The sequence below is a fragment of the Chionomys nivalis genome, chromosome 2, assembly GCF_950005125.1.
Source record: "Chionomys nivalis chromosome 2, mChiNiv1.1, whole genome shotgun sequence".
NCBI lineage: Eukaryota > Metazoa > Chordata > Mammalia > Rodentia > Cricetidae > Chionomys > Chionomys nivalis.
This window is the reverse complement of record NC_080087.1, coordinates 111,787,674-111,809,686: the sequence shown is the minus strand read 5'-3', so window position 1 is coordinate 111,809,686 and position 22,013 is coordinate 111,787,674. Positions and strand designations below refer to the sequence as shown.

The following is a 22,013-nucleotide window of genomic DNA, read 5'->3' as shown; positions in this document are numbered from 1 at the left end:
GCTGGACAGATGTCAGTGGTTAGGAGGACTGGCTGCTCTTTCAGAGGCCCTCGCGTTCAGTCAGCAGGACCCAACTGCCTGTAACCCCAGTTCCAGGGCATCCAGTGCCGCCTTCTGGCCTCTGCAGGTACTGCAGACACGGTACACAGACATTCAGACCCACATGCGTACATACACAATGAATTTCTTTTAAACAAAAGCATCTAAAAACATAACAAGTACGCAAAAAGGTGGAGATCAATCAAGACACTTGACATTGATTTTTTTTTGTTTTTTGTTTTGTTTTGTTTTTCAAGACAGGGTTTTTCTGTGTAGCTCTGGAGGCCCTGGAACTCGCCCTATAGACCAGGCTGGCCTTCAACTCATGGAGATCTGCCTGCCTCTGCCTCCCTACTGCTGAGATTAAAGGTGTGTGCTACCACCACCCAGTGACATTGATGTTTAATCTCCATGACAAAATTCACACACACCTACACACACATGCATGCACATACACACCTCCATGTACATACACAAAATAATACACAAAATAAAATGATAGCTTTCTAATCCACAGAAAAGTACCTGAAATATTAAGTATTTTTCTGCGGCACTGTTAAGAACTGTATATTCTTACTGAATTATTTATTTTATGGGCTAACAATGTGGCTGCCATAGAACTGCTCTGGGCATTTCCAGTTTCTTTGATCATACATGAATGTTGGTGAGTAGCTTGTAACGGACAGTTTTATGCAAGAGGCCCAAGTGTGAACACAGAAGATGGCATTGCATGCAGACAACTCTGGTTGAACGGAGGTGGAGTAAATAGCTTACTGAGACCTCAGAGGCCCCGCCTGATCTCCCTGAAAGAACTCATGAAGAGGTATGGTGCCTGCAATTACAGAAAACAGTAGGCTGAGACAGGCCGATCGCTGGGAATTTGAGACCAGCCTGGGGTACACAGTATTTGTCTTAAAAAAAAAAAAACAACAACCTGGGGAACAGAACAGTATTATGGTGCATGCCTGCAACCCTAGCATGTGGGCGGTGGCGACAGAAGGATCAGGAGTTCAAGGCCAGCCTCAATATACAGCAAGTTTGAGGACAACCTAGGTCTCAAGAGATCCCCCTTTCAAGAAAAACAAACACAGAAACAACAACAACAAAATCCAAACCAAGCAAATAGGAAACCAAGTATTTGCATTTTGAACTTATATCTTTCAAAGAGTGATCATTCCTTGGCTTCACAGTTCCTTATCCAACTATGTCTACAGGAAAACAAGTGTTTACTCTGATGTGATTTGACTATTTCCTCCCAAGCTCATGTTGAAACCTAACTGCTACTGCAACCATAGTAACAGGTGGGGCCTTTAACAGGTATATGCCACAGGGCCCAAAATTCAGGAATCGATTAAGGCCACTGTCCTTGGAGTGGGTTAGCTGTCTTGGGAATGGGTTCTTGATACAAAGGGGATGAGTGTGTCTTGATATTTAGCTTGATGCCCTTTTCTGGTCTGTACCCCAACCCAGTACTGCATGCACACAGTACACACAGTACACACAGTGGACAAAATAATCACACACATAAAATACATTTTTTAAGGGAAGCTGGAGAGATGGCTCAGCAGTTACAAGCACTTGTTTCTTTGGCAGAGGGTTTACTTCCCAACACCCATATAGAGTGACTCACAACTGACTGGAGTTCCTTGGGACCCGATGACATCATCTGGCCTTAGAGGAACATGGCGCACACACAGACAAGCAGGCACATACAATACACATTTAAAAAATGCAAAAGGTCTTAAAAAAATTTTTTTTTTTTTTTGGTTTTTCGAGACAGGGTTTCTCTGTGGTTTTGGAGCCTGTCCTGGAACTAGCTCTTGTAGACCAGGCTGGTCTCGAACTCACAGAGATCCGCCTGCCTCTGCCTCCCGAGTGCTGGGATTAAAGGCGTGTGCCACCACCGCCCGGCTGGTCTTTAAAAAATTTAAGAGTAAATAAATAAAAGTCATAAATGAGGATGGGTGACATTGAAGTGACAAATATAGGCTACACAATGGAGTAATGGGGAAAGTGAGAATGTCAGCTTTTTTTTCCTGGAGTGTACCATATATTAAAATATGGTTAACTTTTTACAGTTCTGTCATGGGAGGAATTTTTACAAGCAGGTTGTTCATTTTTTTAATTGGGCTGTCACTATGTCTAATTCGATGAACTAATTATAATGAGAAGCAAAAGGGGGTGCGTGACAAGTGAAAACTGAAATTGCAATCTCTTCCCCAAAGGGCTAGGCTGAGTTCTTCAACCCTAGTCTAAAACAGTTTAACACCGGGCATTTCAGGCCGGTAGAGGGCGCGCTCGAGACCAAGAGGCCGCGGAGCTGAAAAGGAGGCAGCTAGTGTAGGTAGACAGCAGGACAGGGAACCTCAGCTGGCTTCATATTGGGCTGTAAAGGGTGTGTGTGTGTGTGTGTGTGTGTGTGTGTGTGTGTGTGTGTGTGTGTGTGTGTGTGTGTGTGTGTAAGAAAATGGGCCAGGGCTGTGCTCTGTGGTTTTTGCCACGATGGTCTTGGCTGGTTGGTATCGAGGTCCCAAATGACTCCATTTTACAGATTAAGACAACTGAAACGTCTGTTTGTGTGTTTGACCGGATCTCAGGTAGCCCAGGCTGGCCTCAGGTTGAAGGATGACCTTGAACTTCTCACCCCCCTGCAAGATGGGTGTTGCATTACAGTGCTGGGTTTAGGCAGTGCTGGGGGAATTGAACCCAGGGGCCTTATGCATGCTAGGCAGACACCCTATCAACAGAACTACATCCCCAGTCCTGTGAAGTTCAAATATGAACAAACCTATAATCAGTCTCAACCTCTTCTCCAACCCCCTCCCCTTTCTCCCTTCTCTTCGTCCCCTTTTTCCTTTGACCAGGAGAAGAATCTTTCTGATTGCTAATAAGCACCTCCAGATATCCTTGCTAATGAGCCTGAACCAACTTTTCCGCAGGAAGAAAGGGCTTAATTGGTAAGCAGAGATGAGCTCAAAAACCCTCGTCAGACTGTGGCAGCCTCTGCCCTTTAATGGCTGTGCTGGGTCTTCACTATCCCCTTTCCTCTCTGAAGATGCCGGATCCGAGCAGCTCCCGGGGGCTCAGCATCCGCCGCCCAGGTCCACCCGCGCGTGATGCTACACCCTCCGAGCCTCCATCCTCACTAGGGGACCCAGACACAGAGACACCCGCACCCTCGGAGGTCGATAGCTGTAGCCCCATCACCGTTTACTTCAAGTAGTAAACCAGGGCCTCGAGAGCCCCTGAGCGCGAGGCCGGGCGCGGAGGCGACGCGCGCTCTGGTGCCCGGGTGGCGCGCGACGCCCTGGACGGTGCGCGTCCCCGCCTGCAGTTCGGAGGACGAGGGAGTACCACCGCCCTGCCCAAGTCCCTCTCTTCCCCCACCCTTTCCCGGGCTCTCGCCCCGTTGAGGGTCCCTGGAGGAGCCGCGGACACCAACCAGTATCGACCGGTATCCGCCAGCATCCGCCAGTTCGGAGATGCTCCAACCCTGAGGCATTCTCTGGCCTCAGCACAGCCCTAGGGTACTCACCGCACGCAGCCTGCAGGGCTACCGTCTCACTCGGCTCCTGGTCCCCACCCGTGAACTTGCAGCACTGTTCCGAGAACCCGGGGCCGCTGGGCGTGGGGATTGATGGCAATATCGACCAGCATCCTGCAGATGCGGCGCCTGGGGCTCGGCTCTCCGCCCGGCTCCGTGCGCTTGGTGCAGAGATCCGGGACTCGCCTCCTGCTCGCTGTCTGGCCAGGTGAACCTCTGGAGCCTAAGGCTCGATGCTTCCGTCCCGTAGCCTTTAAAAAGGGTGCATTTGGAAGGGTCCGAGCCTACCCCGAGCTTTCTTCCAATCCGTGCAATTTCAGAGCTCCACGCTGGTTCATTCCTATACCGGCTAATTCTGGTTTGGCAGGAAAAAAAAATCTGCGGGCTCCTCACAGGCACACTCTTGTGGCCGCTTGAAGTTTATCGCCTTGACTAAGATTTGTCAATGCTGTGCACATTTGTAACCTTAGGAAATGGCCAGAAATCTCAGGGGTGTGGGGGATATCAGAAGTATCTTTCTCCCCTTGCCCCCTGGACTAGGAGGGAAGTACTGAACCAGACCTTCATATGATTCGCGGCCGAAAAAGAGACATTTTAGAGCGAAGAGAAATCTCAATATTCAAGACCACAGTGGACTGAAAATCCCACATTTTGTCCCAGCCTGGGTACCTCCTCTTTCCATCTTTCTGAAGTACCTGTTATCTTCACTCATAGATGGGCAACATAATGCTTTGTTCTCGGAGAGTTTTTAGGATTTTGTTAAATAAACGAAGCAAGCGCTCTTTGACCTAACCTGACCCGTTCCGTACTTTCCTACTATAAACGACCACAAACATAGTGGCTGAAAACAACACAGATTCATCATTTTACGTTTCTGGCAGTCAGAACCTGAAGTGGGCTTTACCGGGCTAAAATTCAGCGCGTTGGCACTCTGCAGGCCTGTGTTCTTCCTGGCAGCTCGAGCTAAGCCACCAGCTTCTGCAGGCTGTCCACATGCCTTGGCTGGCAGCCACTTCCTCATCTTCAGAACCATCTACATTACATCATTCTGTCTGTCTTGGGTACTAGCTACTCTCTCTATTGTTTGCCCCGCTCTCTTCCTTTTTCATTTACATTCTTTCAAACGTGTAAAATTTATTTATTGTGTGTATATGTGTGTGCAAGGCACAGTAGTGTGTGGAGGCCAAAGGGCAGCCTCTGAGAGGCAGTTTTCCTTCCACTCTGTGGGTTCCAGGGATTAGCGGGCTTGGTGCAAAGCACCCTTCTGGCGGAATATTCTCTCCAGCCTCTTGTCTTCCACTTGGGGTTATCTTGATCCTGCCTGGATAATTCACACATCTATTTTAATACTAGCTGACTAGCAATGCACTTCCATCTGCTACCTTGATTTTCCTTCTGCCATTTAAGGTCACATAGTCACAGGTTCCTGGGATTCAGATACAGATTTCCTTAGGGGAACCAACTATACTGCCCATCATGAATCTCCTTTCCTCCCTCCTTCTTTTCCAGAAGACATTCATGTGTATTTTATAGACTTGTTGACTTTATTTTTATATTTTTAATTTTCAAGAGACCACTGGCTGTTGTTGACTTTATTTTATTTATTTGATTTTTTTTGGAGTTTTCGAGACAGGGTTTCTCTGTAGCTTTTGGTTCCTGTCCTGGAACTAGCTCTTGTAGACCAGGCTGGCCTCGAACTCACAGAGATCCACCTGTCTCTGCCTCCCGAGTGCTGGGATTAAAGGCGTGCGCCACCACCGCCCGGCCCTGTTGACTTTATTTTTATATTTTTGATTTTCAAGAGTCGTGCCCCAGGCTGGCCTGGAAGTAGCTATGTGGCTGAGGATGACTTTGAACTTCAGATCTTCCTGCCTCCGCTTCCCAGGTCCCGCGATTATAGGCATATACCACCACAGTCACTTTCTGGAGCACTAGAGATGAAACCCAGGACTTGGTGCCTGCTAGGCAAGTGCTCTCCAGGTTGAGCTCCATTCCCAATCTTCTTGTGCTCATCCTAAGCACTGAGATGATCGTGAGGAATGGCTAAATGAGGACATTTGCAGGAACACTTCTCTGATGATGACAGCGGAGCAAATGAGTGGTGAGTACTCCCTCAGGCTGATCTTCTTAGGTGTCATGCATTCTGAACAGGCTTCTGACAGGAAGTCAAGAGCGGGAAGACGGGTGTAGTGGCTCATACTTTCACTCCCAGCACTTGGGTGGTTGGGAAGTTCAAGGTTAGTCTGGGCTACAAAAGAGTGGCGTTTTTTTTTTTTTTTTTTTTCTTAAGGTGGAGAGTTCCAAGCAAGTATCTCAATACAGATGGATCCATCTGTTTTTAAAAAAGAGGTGTTATGGATTGAATTAAGAGTGAGACATCCCCCATAGGCTCTAGGTTCTGAGTACTTGGTCCTCAGCCATCAGTGTTGGTTGGGGAGGTTATGAAAGCTTGGGACACGTGGTGTGCCCAGCAGAAGTGAGTGGCTGTGGGCAGACTTTGAAGATTCTAACCGCTTCTGATGCTGGCCTGACTTCTCTACTTTCTGATCCATGAGAAGTAGAGAGATACTGACATATGTTCCTGCTGCCATGGGTGGAGCCTCTCCATGGTCACGCCTTATTGAACCAAAGTACCCATTCTCCCTTAAATAGTTTCTGCCATCCTGGGACTTCCCACAGGGCAGGGAACCCGGATTACTTTTAGGGATGATGAGGGAGGGGGACTTGATGGGGGAGGGGTAGGGAAATGGGAGGTGGTGGCGGGGAGAAGGCAGAAATCTTTAATAAAAAAATAAAAAATAAAATAAAATAAAATTTAAATCTGGAAAAAAATAAACTATGCGTGAAAAATGAAAAAAAAGTTTCTGCCAGAATTTTGTCATAGTAAAAAGGAAACTAATACTAGAGGTCCTGTAAGATCAAGGTCCCCTCCTGACCTCCTGGGCCTGGAATCTTGTATTTATAGGAGTGTAATTTATTGTAAATCTGGGGGACCATCACCTCTGTCAAATAACTCCCAAACCCTACCTGTGTCTCATTCTCTCAGATGTCCCCAGGCAGCCTCTCACCCACCCAATAAATCTATTTTCAATGTAAAAAATTGCAATGTAAGCCTGGCATATTGTCCCATTCCTATAATCCTAGCACTCAGGAGGCAGAGGCAAGCAGATCTTTATGAGTTGGAGGCCGCCCTTACATACATAGTGAGTTCCGGGATAACAAGAACTGCACAGTGAGATCCTGTCTGAAAGAAAGTAAGAAAAAAATTATAAAATGCAATAAAAGGCACCCAGATTGGGAAGAGAAATGTAAAATTATCTTTAATTATATGTGATATGATTATAAAAAGAAAATAATGGAAGTCCACAAAAACATTAGGACCAGTCAATGGGCTCAGTGAGGTTCAGTGCAGTTTCATTGATAAAAGCTTCAAAAAGAACTTTCAAGGCTGGGAACCAAGTTCAGTGAAGTACTGTACTCTGAAAAGTTACAGGAGGTTTACTGAAAGAAACAGAAGGAAAATCGAATGAATGCAGAGCTGGAAAGATGGCTGCTCTCCCAGGGGACCCGGGTTCGATTCCTATCACCTCTATGGCAGCTCACAACTGTCTGTAATTTCAGTTCCAGGGGGATATGGCATCCCCGCATACATGTAGACAAAACACCAAATCCATATAAAACTAAATACATCTTTAAAAAATTGAATGAATGCATACATCTCTCTAGTCCCAGGATTTTTCTGTAAGTCTGACTTGTCTGGTTGGGTCCACTGCAAGAGGTCACATATATATTTTGCAGGATGAGTGTCAGTATTAGGAAACTCTTAACACTGCATGATTAGCCATGATGTAACCAAGGCACTGTCCTGTCCCTGTAGAGGCAGTTGAGCATGCACGGCAAAAACTGGGAGTGCATGGAGCTTAAGTATCTAAGTCAACTGGACCTGAGCAGAAAATAAACCCTTCTATTGTACATCTATGTGACTTGGCCATCAGCCCTAAAGTGGAGATAGTCACAGTACTTACATCATAGAGTTATTGCAAAGGTTAAATGATACTGTGTGTCAAGCACCCTGCCCCCATATTGTTAAGAAACGTGTTTCTGTTTCTTTAATTTTTTTTTTTAAACTGGGCAGTGGTGGCACATGCTTTTAATCCCAGCACTCAAGAAGCAGAGGTAGGTGGATCTCTGAGTTCAAAACCAGCCTGGTCTACAGAGTGAGTTTCAGGATGGTCAGAGCTGTTACACAGAGAAACCCTGTCTTTAAACAAAAAAAATTATTTTAAGTGTGTGTGTGTGTTTGTGTGCACGCACGCGTGTAAGTGTGTGCATGCTCACTTGTGGGAGCAGGTGTCCACAGAGGAGAGAGGTGCCAGATCCCCTGGAGCTGGAGGTACAAGCAGTTACAAGCCATAACTTATGAGGAACTCAATCGGGGTTCTCTGTGGTAGGCACTCTTAACCACTGGGCCGTCTCTCCAACCTCCCGGTTGGTTTTTTCCCCCTAAAGTAAAAATGGCCTGCAAACTTTGTGGATGAAATTGTCCAACACTGGTGCCTTTTCCCCTTTGAATCAGGGTTTGGTTGTGTAGTGCAAGCTAGCCAGAAACTCACAATCATCCTGCTTCAGCCTCACTCACCACCATGCTCCATCACGTTCCTTTGGTATCACAGTCCCTTTGAGAGGCAGCAGAAATCACCAGGGTGGTCATAAAACGTGGAGACTCAGCTGGCACATCCTTTAAATCCCAGCACTCTTGAGGCAGAGGCCAGGTAGATCTCTGTGAGTTCAAGGCCAGTCTGGTCTGAATAACAAGTTCCAGGACAGCTGGGGATACAGAGCAAAAAGCCAAAAGCAAAAAAGCCAACCAACCAAAAATCCCTGGAGACTCTTTGGACTCAGTGAAATGTCAGTTCTCATCATTTATTTCACATTTTTCTTTGGGCAGGGCGTGGGAGTGGGGTCGTGTTTAATGTGACCTTAGTGATGAGCAATCGTAGAAGCCACTGAGATTGCTTTGTAGGAAGCGAAGCGAGACGTTCACCAAGGCCAACAGGTGAAGTTGCTAACTAGGATTTAAACACCAGTGGGGAGATGACAAACCAGTTTAAAGACTGTTGGCAACTGCTGGTGCCTTAGGCAGGCAGAACGGGTGAGAAGCCATCAATAAATGCCGAAGTCTCCACAATGTACAGGTCTACAAAAACTAGCTTAAAAACAAGACTCTTGGGCCCTGCTGAAACTTGGCTCTTGGGAGAAAGATTTTATGTTTACTCTCTCTTCCTCCTACTGCAGTTTCATGCGAGGGAAAAGTAATTATTTCTTCCTCGCATTAGTTTTCAATGTTGATTTGTCAGACTTCACTTCTGACAAGTCTGGGTTATCGTTCATCTTGATGAAAAGAAATGCTGCAGGTCCGAGGGCTCACCCGAGGCTGCATTGGCTGAGACTCTGCACACCTTTTCATGATTCCTTTTAGTCAAGATACAGTGGCGCACACCTTTAATCCCAGCACTTGGGAGACAGAGGCAGGTAGATCTCTGTAAGTTTGAGGCCACCTTGGTCTATACATAGTGATTCCAAAACAGCCAGGGCTACATAGACAGATCCTGTCTCGAAAAAACCCAACATCTTTGTGTTTTGTTTTTGTTTGTTTTTATGAAACAGGGTTTATCTGTGTGGCCCAGGCTGTCCTGGAACTTACTCTAGATCAGGCTGGCCTTGAACTCACAGATAGCTGCCTGCCTCTGCCTCCTGAGTGCTGGGATTAAAGACATGTGCCACCACTACCTGGCCTCTGTCTTTTTAAAATTTAGGTTTATTTATGTTTATGTGTAGGCATGTGTTGCCTGTATGTAGTATGTGTGAGTGCCATGTGTATACACATGTGCCATGTGTACACATGGTACACATGCTGGACCTCCTGAGCTCAGAAGGAGTTGGGTCCACTGGAACTGGAACTGTACTTGCAGGTGGTTGGTAGCCATCATGTAGGTGCTGGGAATCAAACCTGGGTCCTCTGCAAGAGCAGTCAGTGCACTTAACCACTGAGCCAATTCTCCAGTGCCGTCTGTAGGATCCTTAGCAAAGACTATATGAGATTTACTTATTTTATATGTACGGGTGTTTGCCTTCATGTATGTCTGTGTACTATGCTCTCCAAAGCCAGTCTGAGACCAGCCCCAGCTACAGAGCAAACCCCAGCTGATAAAAGGAAAAAAAAACCAGAGGCTATCAAATGTCCTTCTATAAACCTAAAAGATTTAGCAGTGATTTCTTTTAACCGTTTAGGTGGGGTTTCCCTTTAAAATTTAGAATACAGTTCCAAACGGAAGGGGAGCAAGGAGGAGCAGGGAAGTGCAGGGAGCTAAAAGTACACACTGGGGACAAAGTCCCAAGGGAGCTGCCCCCACTGAATTGCTGAGCTTGTCTCCTGCTTTCTACTCTGGGAACCAAATTTTTCCCAATTGCCAGTGGCAAACAGCTGCTCCGGCAAACATCTTTTCAGACGCTAGAGCCTCTGTGCCCTGTTTCTCGAGAGACTCTATCCTGGGACTAGAAAGCGTGTTTTTCGTTAAGTTCACCTCGGACTGTTTAAAACACCATCACAGATGTTGTGAGTGACTAAGTCAGAAATAGATGAACAGCTTGTGTCTTTCCAAAACGCCAGAACTTATTGAGTAACAATAAATTCATAAGATATGTTGGTTTTGTCAGAAACAGTTTGCCAGTGATTTCCCTGATAGCCAGTCAAGGCAAACATTTTTTTTTTTTTTTTTTTTTTTGGTTTTTCGAGACAGGGTTTCTCTGTGGCTTTGGAGCCTGTCCTGGAACTAGCTCTGTAGACCAGGCTGGTCTCGAACTCACAGAGATCCGCCTGCCTCTGCCTCCCGAGTGCTGGGATTAAAGGCGTGCGCCACCACTGCCCTTTTTTAAAAAAAATATTTATTTATTTATTTATTATATATACAATATTCTGTCTGTGTGTATGCCTGAAGGCCAGAAGAGGGCACCAGACCCCATTACAGATGGTTGTGAGCCACCATGTGGTTGCTGGGAATTGAACTCAGGACCTTGGGAAGAGCAGGCAATGCTCTTAACCTCTGAGCCATCTCTCCAGCCCCACAAGGGATCTTTTGTTCCAACCTTAGCTACTAAGATTGTCTCAGTTCACATGTCACATTGTAAATTCTTCTGTCCATATGTGTGAAAGTTGTGGAAGTCATATTAGAGTTCAAGGAGTTTTAGAAGGGACTGGACACAGGTGGAAGCTGAAAACGGATGGATTTGCAAAAAGAGCCCGGGGCAGGACGTGGTCTAGAAAGCCTGGGGAGCTCTTGTAGCACCGCTGTGGACTCAGGTCGTGGGGTCGGAGCTGGTCTGAGCTTCAGGATCAAGTCGGGTTACAGAAGTGAGGTGAGCGGCTGCGGGAGCCACCAAGGTAAAGTTCAGGTGGGCTGACAGGCCGATGGGCAGGCAACAGTTTAATAGACCCTCTCTGTCGTGGGAGCAGCTGGGCTGAATGGAGACCCTTGGGACAGTTGAGAGTTCTTTATCTGTTGGTCCTTTGAGCCTGTGGTCAGAGACAGGCTGGTGGGGCCCCAGCCATTGCAGTGTGCAGTGTCCTCCTCTTTATGGGGTCTAGGTGAAGGAGTTACACCCTTTCTTTAGTCTAGTGTACTTGGTAAGCTTAGCCCTGGTTTGCCTGATACGCTTTTACTATGCCCATGTGTTCTTATAAACTCAATTTACTTTGATAAATTTATAAAGTGGCAAACTTTCAACTTAGAAATAGGTTCTTTTTTTTTCCTTCCTTTTTTTTTTTTGGTTTTTCGAGACACGGTTTCTTTGAGAAATAGGTTCTCCATCTTTCTGGGTCTGCTGGGCGGTAACAGACAAATGGCGCCCACTCATGTGCCCACCAAGGTCAGAGTCAACCTGTCTCTTTATTCATACTCAAAATGGAATCAAAAGGTACATGTAAAATGGAGTGGCTGAGGACAGTGCTCTGGCTAGTTTACTTTTATTTATTTACTTTTTATAAGCTTGACACAAGCTAGAGCCGTCTGGGAAGACAAAACCTTAATTGAGAAAATACCTCCATCAGACTGTGTCACTAACTGTGGGCGAGTTAGTGAGACATTTTCTTCATTAATGATTGACGCAGGAAGGCTCAGTCCACTGTAGGTGTCAAGGACATTCTGACCGCAGTCAGCCTCTGGGGGAAGAATTCTCATTATGCCCTGAACTGACCTGTCCCTTTGTTCCTTCTCGTGCATCCAACCCTGTCTAGCTTGTGGTCCAGCTGTTCTTCCTCAAGGATACCTCTGTAAGGGGCCAGGGTTTATCCATCATTGTAGAACAGTGCCATAGCATGTGGCTATGACCCTGGTCTCCAGCTTGCCTGGACTCCCAAAGTGGCTCTGCCATTCATCAGATGGGTGATCTTAGGCATTTTACCTAATTTACATTTCTGGCTTCAGTTTTTATTTTTCTTTTTTTGAGTAAATTAGAACGGAAATAACGTTGGTCTCATTGCACTGTTGAGGGGAGTGAGTGAAATATACAAAGACTTAGAGCAGCTACACAGAGCATCAGCTCTCAGTGTCTTCACTGGCTTTCTCATCAGCACCGACAGTATCGTCATCGCCCTTCTTTACTCTTGTTCATTCACCAATACTCTCACAATGTGACTGTGAGCCAGCACTGCTCTAAATGCTGGGATTACAGCAATGACACAGGTCAGGTCCCTGCCCTTGTGATGTCCATGCTGAGGGAGAGGGAAACAGAGACAAGCTAGCAAACAGAGAAGACGGAGTGATGGACAGATCCTGTGATAGAAAGGGACTCAGAGATCTCAGACGTATTTAAGTTCTTTCCCTCACCCCTCCCCTCTTCCTCCTCCTCTTCCTTCTCCTCTTCTTCCTCCTTCTTCTTCTGTGTGTATATGGCGGGATTGAAAGTGCTTGATACAACTGTCCAGCAATATGCAACCCAAACTCAGGATCCTCTTGCCTTCATCTCTTTCAGCAAATCATACCAGTGTGTGTCACCTCAATGGTCTGGCTTTTTTTTCCCCACTGGATAACTTTTTATTACCAACATTGGCTCTGGATAGAGGCCTTAGGCATAGCATACCCCTCCCCGCAGGTGCAAGTTCATGAGCACTGTGTACTGGGGCCCTGCCATACTACCCCAGTGGCTCTCTGTCCTCCATGGGTCTTCCCTCAAAGCTCAGCCAGAATTGGTCTTTCTGGGACACCTGCCTCTTAAGCTCTGTGTCAGCCGGACCTCATAAATGATGCTGCGGCCCCTATCATTCTTCACCAGGATGCTCAGAGGGTTGTTGCAATTCTGTATCATCAGCATGACTATGCTGCCAGAGACAGGCCCTTGGTTGATGAGAGTACCGCTCTCTTGTAGCATCTCACCACTTTGGTTGACCAGGCACGCTGGTCTTCTGGGCAATGTGCGTCTTCAGTTCCGACAGTGTTGTGGAGTTAGTCAGGGACACCAGGAGCTCATCACTCCCCAGCATCTTCACCTCCAGGTTCCGGGTCATGGCTATAGGCTTTAGCACTAGGTCCCCTTGCCGGAACTGATGAGTTTGCTTGTCTCAGCTTCTGGCTGCTCCCTGACAACAGTCCTTAAAGACATTTATTTGTTTGTTTGTTTATTTATTTATTTTTTGAGACAGGATTTCTCTGTGGAGCCCGGGCTGTCCTGGAACTCTCTCTGTAGACTATGCAGGCTTTGAACTCACAGAGATCCACCTGCCACTGCCTTCTAAGTGCAGGGATTAAAGGTGTGTGCCACTACCACCAGGCAAGACATTTTTTAAATTTAAAATTATATTTGATCCAGGCATGATAATTAAGTCCTGAGCAACTTCTTCCACAGTATTTATTTGTGTATCCACTATCTTTCATGTTATAACGATCTACTCATTATTTATCAATAATCTTAAGACTATCCCACTCAAATTTAAAACTCCTGAGTGGGGCATTGGTGGCACATGCCTTTAATCGCAGCACTTGGGAGGCAGAGACAGGTAGATCTCTGTGAGTTAGAGGCCAGCCTGGTCTACAAAGTGAGTTCCAGGACAGCCAGGGCTATACAGAGAAACACTGTCTTGAAAAACAATCAAATAAACAAAATTACATTTGTGTGTGTGCGCACCCGTGCATGTGCATGTGCACACTCTTGTACCCCCACACTCATGCCATGGTGCGTGTGTGGAGGTCAGAAGACATCTTACAGAAATCAGTTCTCTCTTTCCACAGCTTGGGCCTCAGGGACTGGACTCATGCCATCAGGCTTGGCTGAGAATGTTTTACTGAGGCACTTTGTGAGACCTTCAGAGAGACAGGGCTCACCTCTTTCCTTGTCTCTATAGCACACTTTGAAGCTTCCTCGCTAATAATCCTCCTAAGAAGCTCTTTGAGAGCCATGATGGTTAGTACTGATGGTCCACTTGACAGGAGATTCGAACCACCTATGAGACAAACCTCTAGGCATGTCTGTGAGGGAGTTTCTAAATCAGGTTAATTAGTAAAATCCACCCTCAACGTGGGCTGTACCGTTTCGTAACCTGACCTCCCAGACCAAATAGAAAGGAGGAAAGGAGTTGAGCACTAGCATGCTGACTCTGTCTGCTGTGGAATAATCCTGTACACTCTGTGAATATATATCGCTATGATTGGTTTAATGAACAAGCTGACTGGCCAATAGCTGAACAGGATAAAGTTAGGTGGGAAAGCCAAACTGAGAATGATGGGATGAGGAAGGGCAGAGTAAGAGGTGTTGCCAGCCAGATGGAGAATGAGTTGGACACACAAACTGGGATAGAGGTAAAAACCATGAGACTTGAGGAAGCACACAGATTAATAGAAATGGGTTAAGTTGTAAAAGCTAGTTAATAATAAGCCTGAGCTATTGGCTGAGCATTTATAATTTATATTAAACCTCCGAGTCAGTTATTTGAGAAGCACCTTCCAGTTGTTTGGGAGAAGCAGTCCGGACAGGAAAGTTCCACCTATATCTGTCTGCCTCCTGACTGCAGATGCCATGATGTGACCGATAACATTGATGCCAGTCTTCCCCACCATGATGGACTTTATACCCTAAAATTTCTGAGCTGGAATAATCCTTTCCTCCCTTAAGTTACTTTTGTCAGGCATTCTATCATTGCAACTGTGAGAGTGACTAGTACAAAGCTTACCTTTTGGGACAGCCCCAAATAGTTCTTACTAATCAGTGTCATTGAGAGGAACCTTGTTCAACTGAAGAGGTTAAACTCTATCCCCTTTTCAATTTCTTGGTGAAGAGCAGGAACTGATGCTGTGTGGGCAGGTAGAGTGTTTTCATATAGAATGGGTGTCCCAGGACCTAGAGAGGCTTCAGGGCACAAGAGCAGCATCTCAGATAGGAAGCTGCAAGCCTGAACAAAGCATTGGGGCTGAAGAGAGTCAACACCAGGAACTCCAGAGTGAGCATGGAGGGAAAGTGAGGGAAAGAGCAGCCAGGCAGGCTTTGTCACGTTCTGTCTCATTCGAGTCCAGTCATGCTGTGAGTCTAAGGAGATGGAGAGTTGATAGATTCATGAGTGCCAGTAAACTTAGGAGAGCTTGTTACACATTTGGGAGAAATAAAATAGCATTGGGATTCCCTTAAGTATCACCTATGGTCATCTTTGTGTTAAATGATAGAGCTGAATAATTGCAGCAGATGTCCTGAAAAGCTATTTTGGTGTTGTTGTTGTTTTATTGGCCAGTAAAGAGAAATATTATTGTTATTTTGAGAATCAGTTTTCTTTGCAAGTAGCCTGCTTCAGACAAAAAGCTAGCTAGTCCAGAAGGAGATAAAGGCTACTGCCATGCTTTTAATTGTCAACTTGATACTGTATAGAGTCAACTGGGAAAGGAGTCTTGGTAAGGGATTTTTAGGTTAGGCTGGCCTGTGGTGGCCTTGTCTGTGGGTGATTATCTTGATTGCATTAACTGAGATGGAAAGACCTGCCTACAGTGGGCAGCACCATTCCCTAGGCTGGATGTCTTAGACTGTATAAGAGTAGAGACATCCAGCTAACTGCAGGCGTGCATGCATTGTCTTTTGCTCTTGACAGTAGATGTGCTTAGCTGCCTCAAGTTCCTGCTGCCTTGACTCCCTCACAGTGATGAACTAGAACAAAATTGTGAGTGAAATAAACCCTTTCTTCCTTAAAATTGCTGTGTAAGGGTTTGTTTTTGTTTTCTAATTTTTTTTTTTTTTTTTTTTTTTTTTTTTTTTTTTTTTTTTTTTTTTTGTGGAGAGCAAGGTTTCTCTGTGCAGCCCTGGGCATCCTGGAGCTTAGAAATTCACTGTCTCAGCTGGGCGGTGGTGGCGCACGCCTTTAATCCCAGCACTCAGGAGGCAGAGGGGTGGATCTCTGTGAGCTCGAGGCCAGCCTGGTCTAGAAAAGCTAGTTCCAGGACAGGAACCAAAAGCCACGGAGAAACCCTGTCTCGAAAATCAAAAAAAAAAAAAAAAAAAAAGAAATTCATTGTCTCTGCCTTCCCAGTGCTGGGATTAAAGGGATGTGCCGCCACCACCTGGCATCAGGGGGTTTTATCATAGCAACAGGATATAAAACTCAGACAACTTTTATCTTAGAAAATAAAGGATAGGAAATGCCTCTAAACTTAAGAGCTCTTAAGATCAATACATATGTTGATTTTAAAAATTATTTGCTTATTTTATGTATGAGAGCTCTATCTGCATGTATGACTTTATGCCAGAAGAGGGCATCAGATCCTACTATAGATGATTTTGAGCCACCATGTGTTTGCTGGGAGTTGAACTCAGGACCTCTGGAAGAGCAGCCAGTGCTCTTAACCTCTGAGTCATCTTTCCAGTCCCATATATTGATTTTTAAACACATTAAATATATACACATCTCTCTAGATGTTTCTGCCATTATGTTCCCTCAGTGCCTCTGTTTCAGGACGGCGTTCCTTCTCTAAGTTGGCCAACACGTATTCTGACTTAGCTATTTCCGCTGCAAGTGTCGTCAGGTCCTGAGTACCCTCTGACAGATCGCTCACTTCCTATAACCACCAAGCTTTAATTTAACTTTTGATTAATTAGATTATTTTAATTAATTCTTTAATTTTCTTGGGTTGCTTTCATTTTCTTGTTTTTTCTTTTGTTCTGTTACTTTGTTCGAAAGAAACTACCTCCGTAGAGAGGTAGATTCTAGGGAGGTAGTTTCTAGTCATAGGACCATAAATACCTTCACAGATTGGGGAAGAGACTTAATGAGGAAGAAAGGAAGTAACCACCTTTTAAACGACAGGCGAAGATAATTATCTCCTTTTCCATGTCAAGGTCAACCTCAGTTCTGAAAAGTTAAAGATCCAGGTGTATTTTTTCTTTCTTTTTTTAAAAGTATAAGTTCCCGTTTTATTTTTCCAAGACATTTTCTTCTGTCCCTATGAAGCCACCTCTTTACATGGTGGAGGTTGTGGTGCAGGACCAGCAGGTCTAAATCGTGGCGGGAGTGTTCAGTCCTTCCGAGCTTCACGAGATCGATTCCTGACTACCTTGCTATGACTAGCACAGCTCACACAGTAATGCAGCCTGACATAACGTTTGGGGAGGACATGTCCCTGATGGCAGTGGCCTCTACAATGTTTGAAATGACGAACTTCTTAATGTCTTTGTTGTCTATGGGTACAGACCGGGTGCAGTTCGTGCATATGGCAGTGGGCTGATTTTGACATGGGCTGTTGTTTCTTCTTCTTTTGATCATCTTGGAGCCAAGACCCAAAAGAGCTCAGATGTATTTCTTTTTTAAAAGCTTTATTTTTGCCGGGCGGTGGTGGCGCACGCCTTTAATCCCAGCACTCGGGAGGCAGAGGCAGGCGGATCTCTGTGAGTTCGAGGACAGCCTGGTCTACAAGAGCTAGTTCCAGGACAGGAACCAAAAGCTACAGAGAAACCCTGACTCGAAAATCAAAAAAAAAAAAAAAAAAAAAAGCTTTATTTTTCAGCTGGGCAGTGGTGGTGCATGCCTTTAATCCTAGCACTAGGAGGCAGAGGCAGGTGGATTTCTGTGAGTTCGAGTTCAGCCTGGTCTGCAAAGGTAGTTCCGGGACAGCCAGAGCTACACAGAGAAATCTTGTCTTGAAAACAACAGCAACAAGATTTATGTTTATTATTTTTTAAACGTGTGTATGTGTGTGATTGTGTGGATATGTGCATGGGAGTGTGGTCAGTGCCCACAGAGGTCAGCAATGGGTGTCAGATCCCCTGGAGCAGGAACAGGCAGTTGTAAGTCACCATGTGGGTCCTGGGAGTAGAACCCAGGTCCCCTGCAGAATAGTCAAGTGCGTTCAATCACTGAGCCATTGCTCCAGCCCTTGAGATTCAGTGTTAATTTTTGTTCACACCTATTATTATAGGCCAGGAACTTGAATCATGCAGCTAGTTCTGTCCTGAGGTGTCCTACATGGATGTAGTCAGATTCAAGGGTTGGACCTGAAGGATGAAGCACTCTATGGCTCGCTACTAGTTAGGGTTCAGCTGGGGTATTGACTGGGGCTCCTACTCAAGGCTTCTCCAACATGGTACCCAGGGAGGGAGCATTGGGATCCTTGTGTAAAGTTCTAAAACACAATGGAAGCATTCTCTTTTGGTAAAGGCAGTCATCGGCCTACCCAGGTTCCAGAGAGGTGGGGTGTGGGTTCCACTTTTGGATGGCTGGAATTTGTGTTCCCATCTTGGAAGAACAGGTGGGAATGGGAGATACTTCTGTGACATCTCAGGAAGCTGCAGTTTGCCACAGGTATTGTCTTGCGATTTTCTTCCCTGCCCCCTCAGCTGTGTCACAGAATAGAACCTGGGTGGGAGGAGCTTTGGAAGATGCCTTCTGTGATGTTCTTCAGCATCTCCCTTCTCCAGTGCTTCCCATCCCCTGTGCATAACGAACGCAGAAATGGATCGCCTGGCACGTGGCCGAAACAGAGCCATTTGGCTTCACTCTACTTTGATGTGTGTCTTTGCACAGTCATCTCCTCCATGACACACTGCTCAATGGCTTCCTGGTGTTTGTGTCAAAACTGAATGACAACAAGAAGAGCAATTCATTGTCTGGATGGTCTCTTAGAGACTCTCCAGAAGGGCTTGAAGACCAATTTCCTATTCTCAATGGAAATGGTCTACATACCCAAGAAGGTCACCTGGCTCTGTACTTCAAGATAGCATGGCGCATGTAACCCTAACTTGCACAGGCCTTAGCAAATTTTCTTTTATTCTGTTTTTGACAAGATCTCACTATGTAGCCCTGCCTGTTCTGGAATCCAATCTGTAGAGTAGGCTGGCCTCAAGCCTACAGAGGTCTACCTGTTTCTGCTTCCTGAGTGCTGGGATTCTAGATGTTCCCCGCCACGCCTAGTCTAGCAGTTCTATTCCATCGGTTCTCAGAGTTTTGGAGGAATTATTGCAGGAGGAGGGTGTCTTTCATAAACATGTAAATCCACAGATCATATTTCTAACCTGGATCAGCAGTTTCAGTGTTTAGCAAGATGTTTAGAAGTTGGAGATAAGAGTTTGGAGCAGGGAGCAAGTAGGCTGTTTACAGATAAGCATCTTCGTCATTACTCATATATGACTAAGCTATTTTGTAGTCTGACATAATCCCGATACAAGTCAGAAAACAAAAAGTTTGCAAGGCCATATTTTATGAGGACATCAGACAAAGGGACATGTGGGTGTGAATATACCCAACCCTAGTATTGTCCCATGAGTTATGAATTCTTCCTGTCCCCTCATAACTGGCAGCTTGATGTGTGTTGGAATGCGGCTTGCTGTGTCAGTCCAGCTTCTAGCTGATCTGGAGCCAAACATTCTGCACATCTTTCCTCTCAGCCTGGGCTAGTCCTGGCTGGTGTCAGATAATCGAGAGGGCAGAAGATGGAGCTTGCCAGTGTCTAACAGCCACCATCTTGCTTTCCCATCCTAGAGTAGAAGAATCATTTTCTTATGTTCTGAATTCACCCAGCCACTATTTGTGTGAGTATCAGTACGGAAATCCTTAAAAGACTTCCTGATGGGGCTGGAGAGGTGGCATTGACTGATCTTCTGGAGGATCCAGGATTGATTCCTAACCTCCATGTGGCAGCTCACAACAATCTGTAACTCCAGTTTTAGGGGATCCAGTGCTTTCTTCTGGCATCCCTAGGCACTGGGCATGCGTTATGCACAAATGTACACATAGGTAAAACACCCATATGCATAAAAATATAGTTAAGTAAATAAGTAAACGTATGTGCCATCACACCTATATTAAGAAAAAGAAAGAAAGAAAGAAAGAAAGAAAGAAAGAAAGAAAGAAAGAAAGAAAGAAAGACTTCATAAGTCCTGTTGCTGAGACTCTTCATTTAGGAGTTTGGCTTGGGGCCCAAGAGATATTTCCTTCAGTTGTAAATCACACTTGGCTCAGAGTTCTGTTGAACCTAGCTCCACCCCCTTTCCCTTTAAACCCTTCTTCCTCTGTTTCTGATTGCTTCAAATTGAGGTGGGGAGTTGGGGTAAGCAGTACTGAGGGACTGAGACAGACATAAGCATCCCTCTCCAAACTACCTTCATTCTATTTAGCATGGACCTGATTTTTTAGCTTGAAGGTTATCTGGCCAAGAAAGGACCCAAATTAGAACCAAATGAACAGTTTTGCCAGTACCCTGTTCTTCATCGTCAACTGTCTTGTTGGGCAGGTTTTGTGGGAAGCAGTCTGACAATGCAAATAGTCCTTTAGGGACATCCCCAAGGAAGTGAGGGGAGAGAGCTTTCCCAAGCTAGGGAGGTGAGGGCTATCTGCTGACCTTTCTTTCTTTCTTTCTTTCTTTCTTTCTTTCTTTCTTTCTTTCTTTCTTTCTTTCTTTCTTTCTTTCTTTCTTTCTTTCTTCTTTTTTTGAGACAGGGTCTCTCTGTGTAGCTCTGGCTGTCTCGGAGCTTCTTCCACAGCCATGACTGGTCTCCGCCTCCCAGATATCCACCTGTCTCTACCTCCTGAATCCTGGGATTAAAGGTGTCTGCCACCATGCCTAAATGATTGACTCAAAAATCAAGACACTCTTCTCATTCTGTCAGTTTTTTATTTTCATCTTCACTTTTAATTACTATTGTTATTACTATTTATTATTGTTGATAGAGACAGACTCTTACGCTGTAGCCCGTTCTAGCCTGTTGCTATGTATTCCAGGCCTGGCACTCTCCTATCTCAGCTTCCTGGGACTGCTATGTATTCCAGGCCTGACACTCTCCTGTCTCAGCTTCCTGTGATTGCTCTGTATCCCAAGCCTGACACTCTCCTGTCTCAGCTTCCTGTGATTGCTCTGTATCCCAGGCCTCGCATTCTCCTGTCTCAGCTTCCTGGGATTGCCTGGCTGACTAACAGACTTTCTGAGGTTGATTCACTGTCACCAAGACAAAGAGAGCAAAAATGCTCCTGGTGTTTGTGGCTGAGGTAGAGTCTGGCTTTTTCTTACTTCCAAAATCAATTTTTTTTATGGTCTTGGACTTCCTTGTTTAAGGACTAAAAATGGACCGAGTCTCTTAGTCATGTGTACAGTAAAGGGCTTATAAAGAAACCTGTAAGCCGCCATACCTTCCCATGTGCTTTGTTGTTACTTTCAAGAGCTACAACTCCCAGAATCCTAGGAAGTTACCTGGTGTTTGACAGGTGGAGATTACAGGTTAATTTAGGGTATTACATTCTCCCTTAGAGTTGTATCCTGGGTCAAATCCTTGATGGGTAGTGGATCTAATAACCATCAGCTTAATGGTACTCAGATAAGAATTATCATTTAGTCATTGTATCAACGATGTAAGAGCCAATAGTAATTAGCAGAAGCGGAAGGGCCCAAGACCCTGTGATGGATAATGTTTCTTTATTCTGCAGCAAACAGACCATGTGTCCTATCATATCGTAGAACTATTTTAGCTAGTAAATCTACCGGTTGATAAGTCTGAGCTCACTTTTCCTGGCATACCAGTTGGCGTTATAGGCAGCCAGTTTGTCTCCTATGTCAGGGAGTTTCCTTTTGACTTAGTATTTCAGCCTGTTAAGGGGGCAGGGATGATGTACTCTCTTCTGTAACTGGTGAAACTGGGGCATTGGCTGTCAGGGCCCAGGAGGGCTGAAAGGCTAGTCAAAGGCTGGGCAATGGGGCATGTAAAAAGCATCTGATTAGCTGACCCAGCTGAAGAGACAGGGAGCAATCACATCAGCTTCCAGCAAGTCCAGAGCTCAGCAGTTTGTAGTCCGAAGGTGCTCCCTGGACGGTGTCTGTCAGTCAAGTGGAAATCTGCTGAGACAAGTATAGACTAGGGACAGAAGTTAAATTTTAGGAACTGAAAGGAAAATCCTACATTTGGAACTTTTACTTATCCT

The 22,013-nt window shown here is 45.5% G+C and overlaps 1 protein-coding gene and 1 pseudogene across 3 annotated transcripts in view; both read right to left on the bottom strand.

Moving 5' to 3' along the window:
• The window catches only part of Slc16a14 (solute carrier family 16 member 14), a 29,438-nt gene extending 25,513 nt beyond the window's left edge, over positions 1 to 3,925 (bottom strand). For all 3 annotated transcript variants that reach the window (XM_057763304.1, XM_057763302.1, XM_057763303.1), the window contains exon 1: positions 3,575 to 3,925. The gene's annotated coding sequence lies outside the window, so the exon portion shown is untranslated. The remainder of the gene's footprint in view (positions 1 to 3,574) is intronic.
• Positions 3,926 to 12,706: 8,781 nt separating this feature from the next.
• Positions 12,707 to 13,145, bottom strand: LOC130869289 (ubiquitin-like protein ISG15; annotated as a pseudogene).
• Positions 13,146 to 22,013: the final 8,868 nt, after the last annotated feature.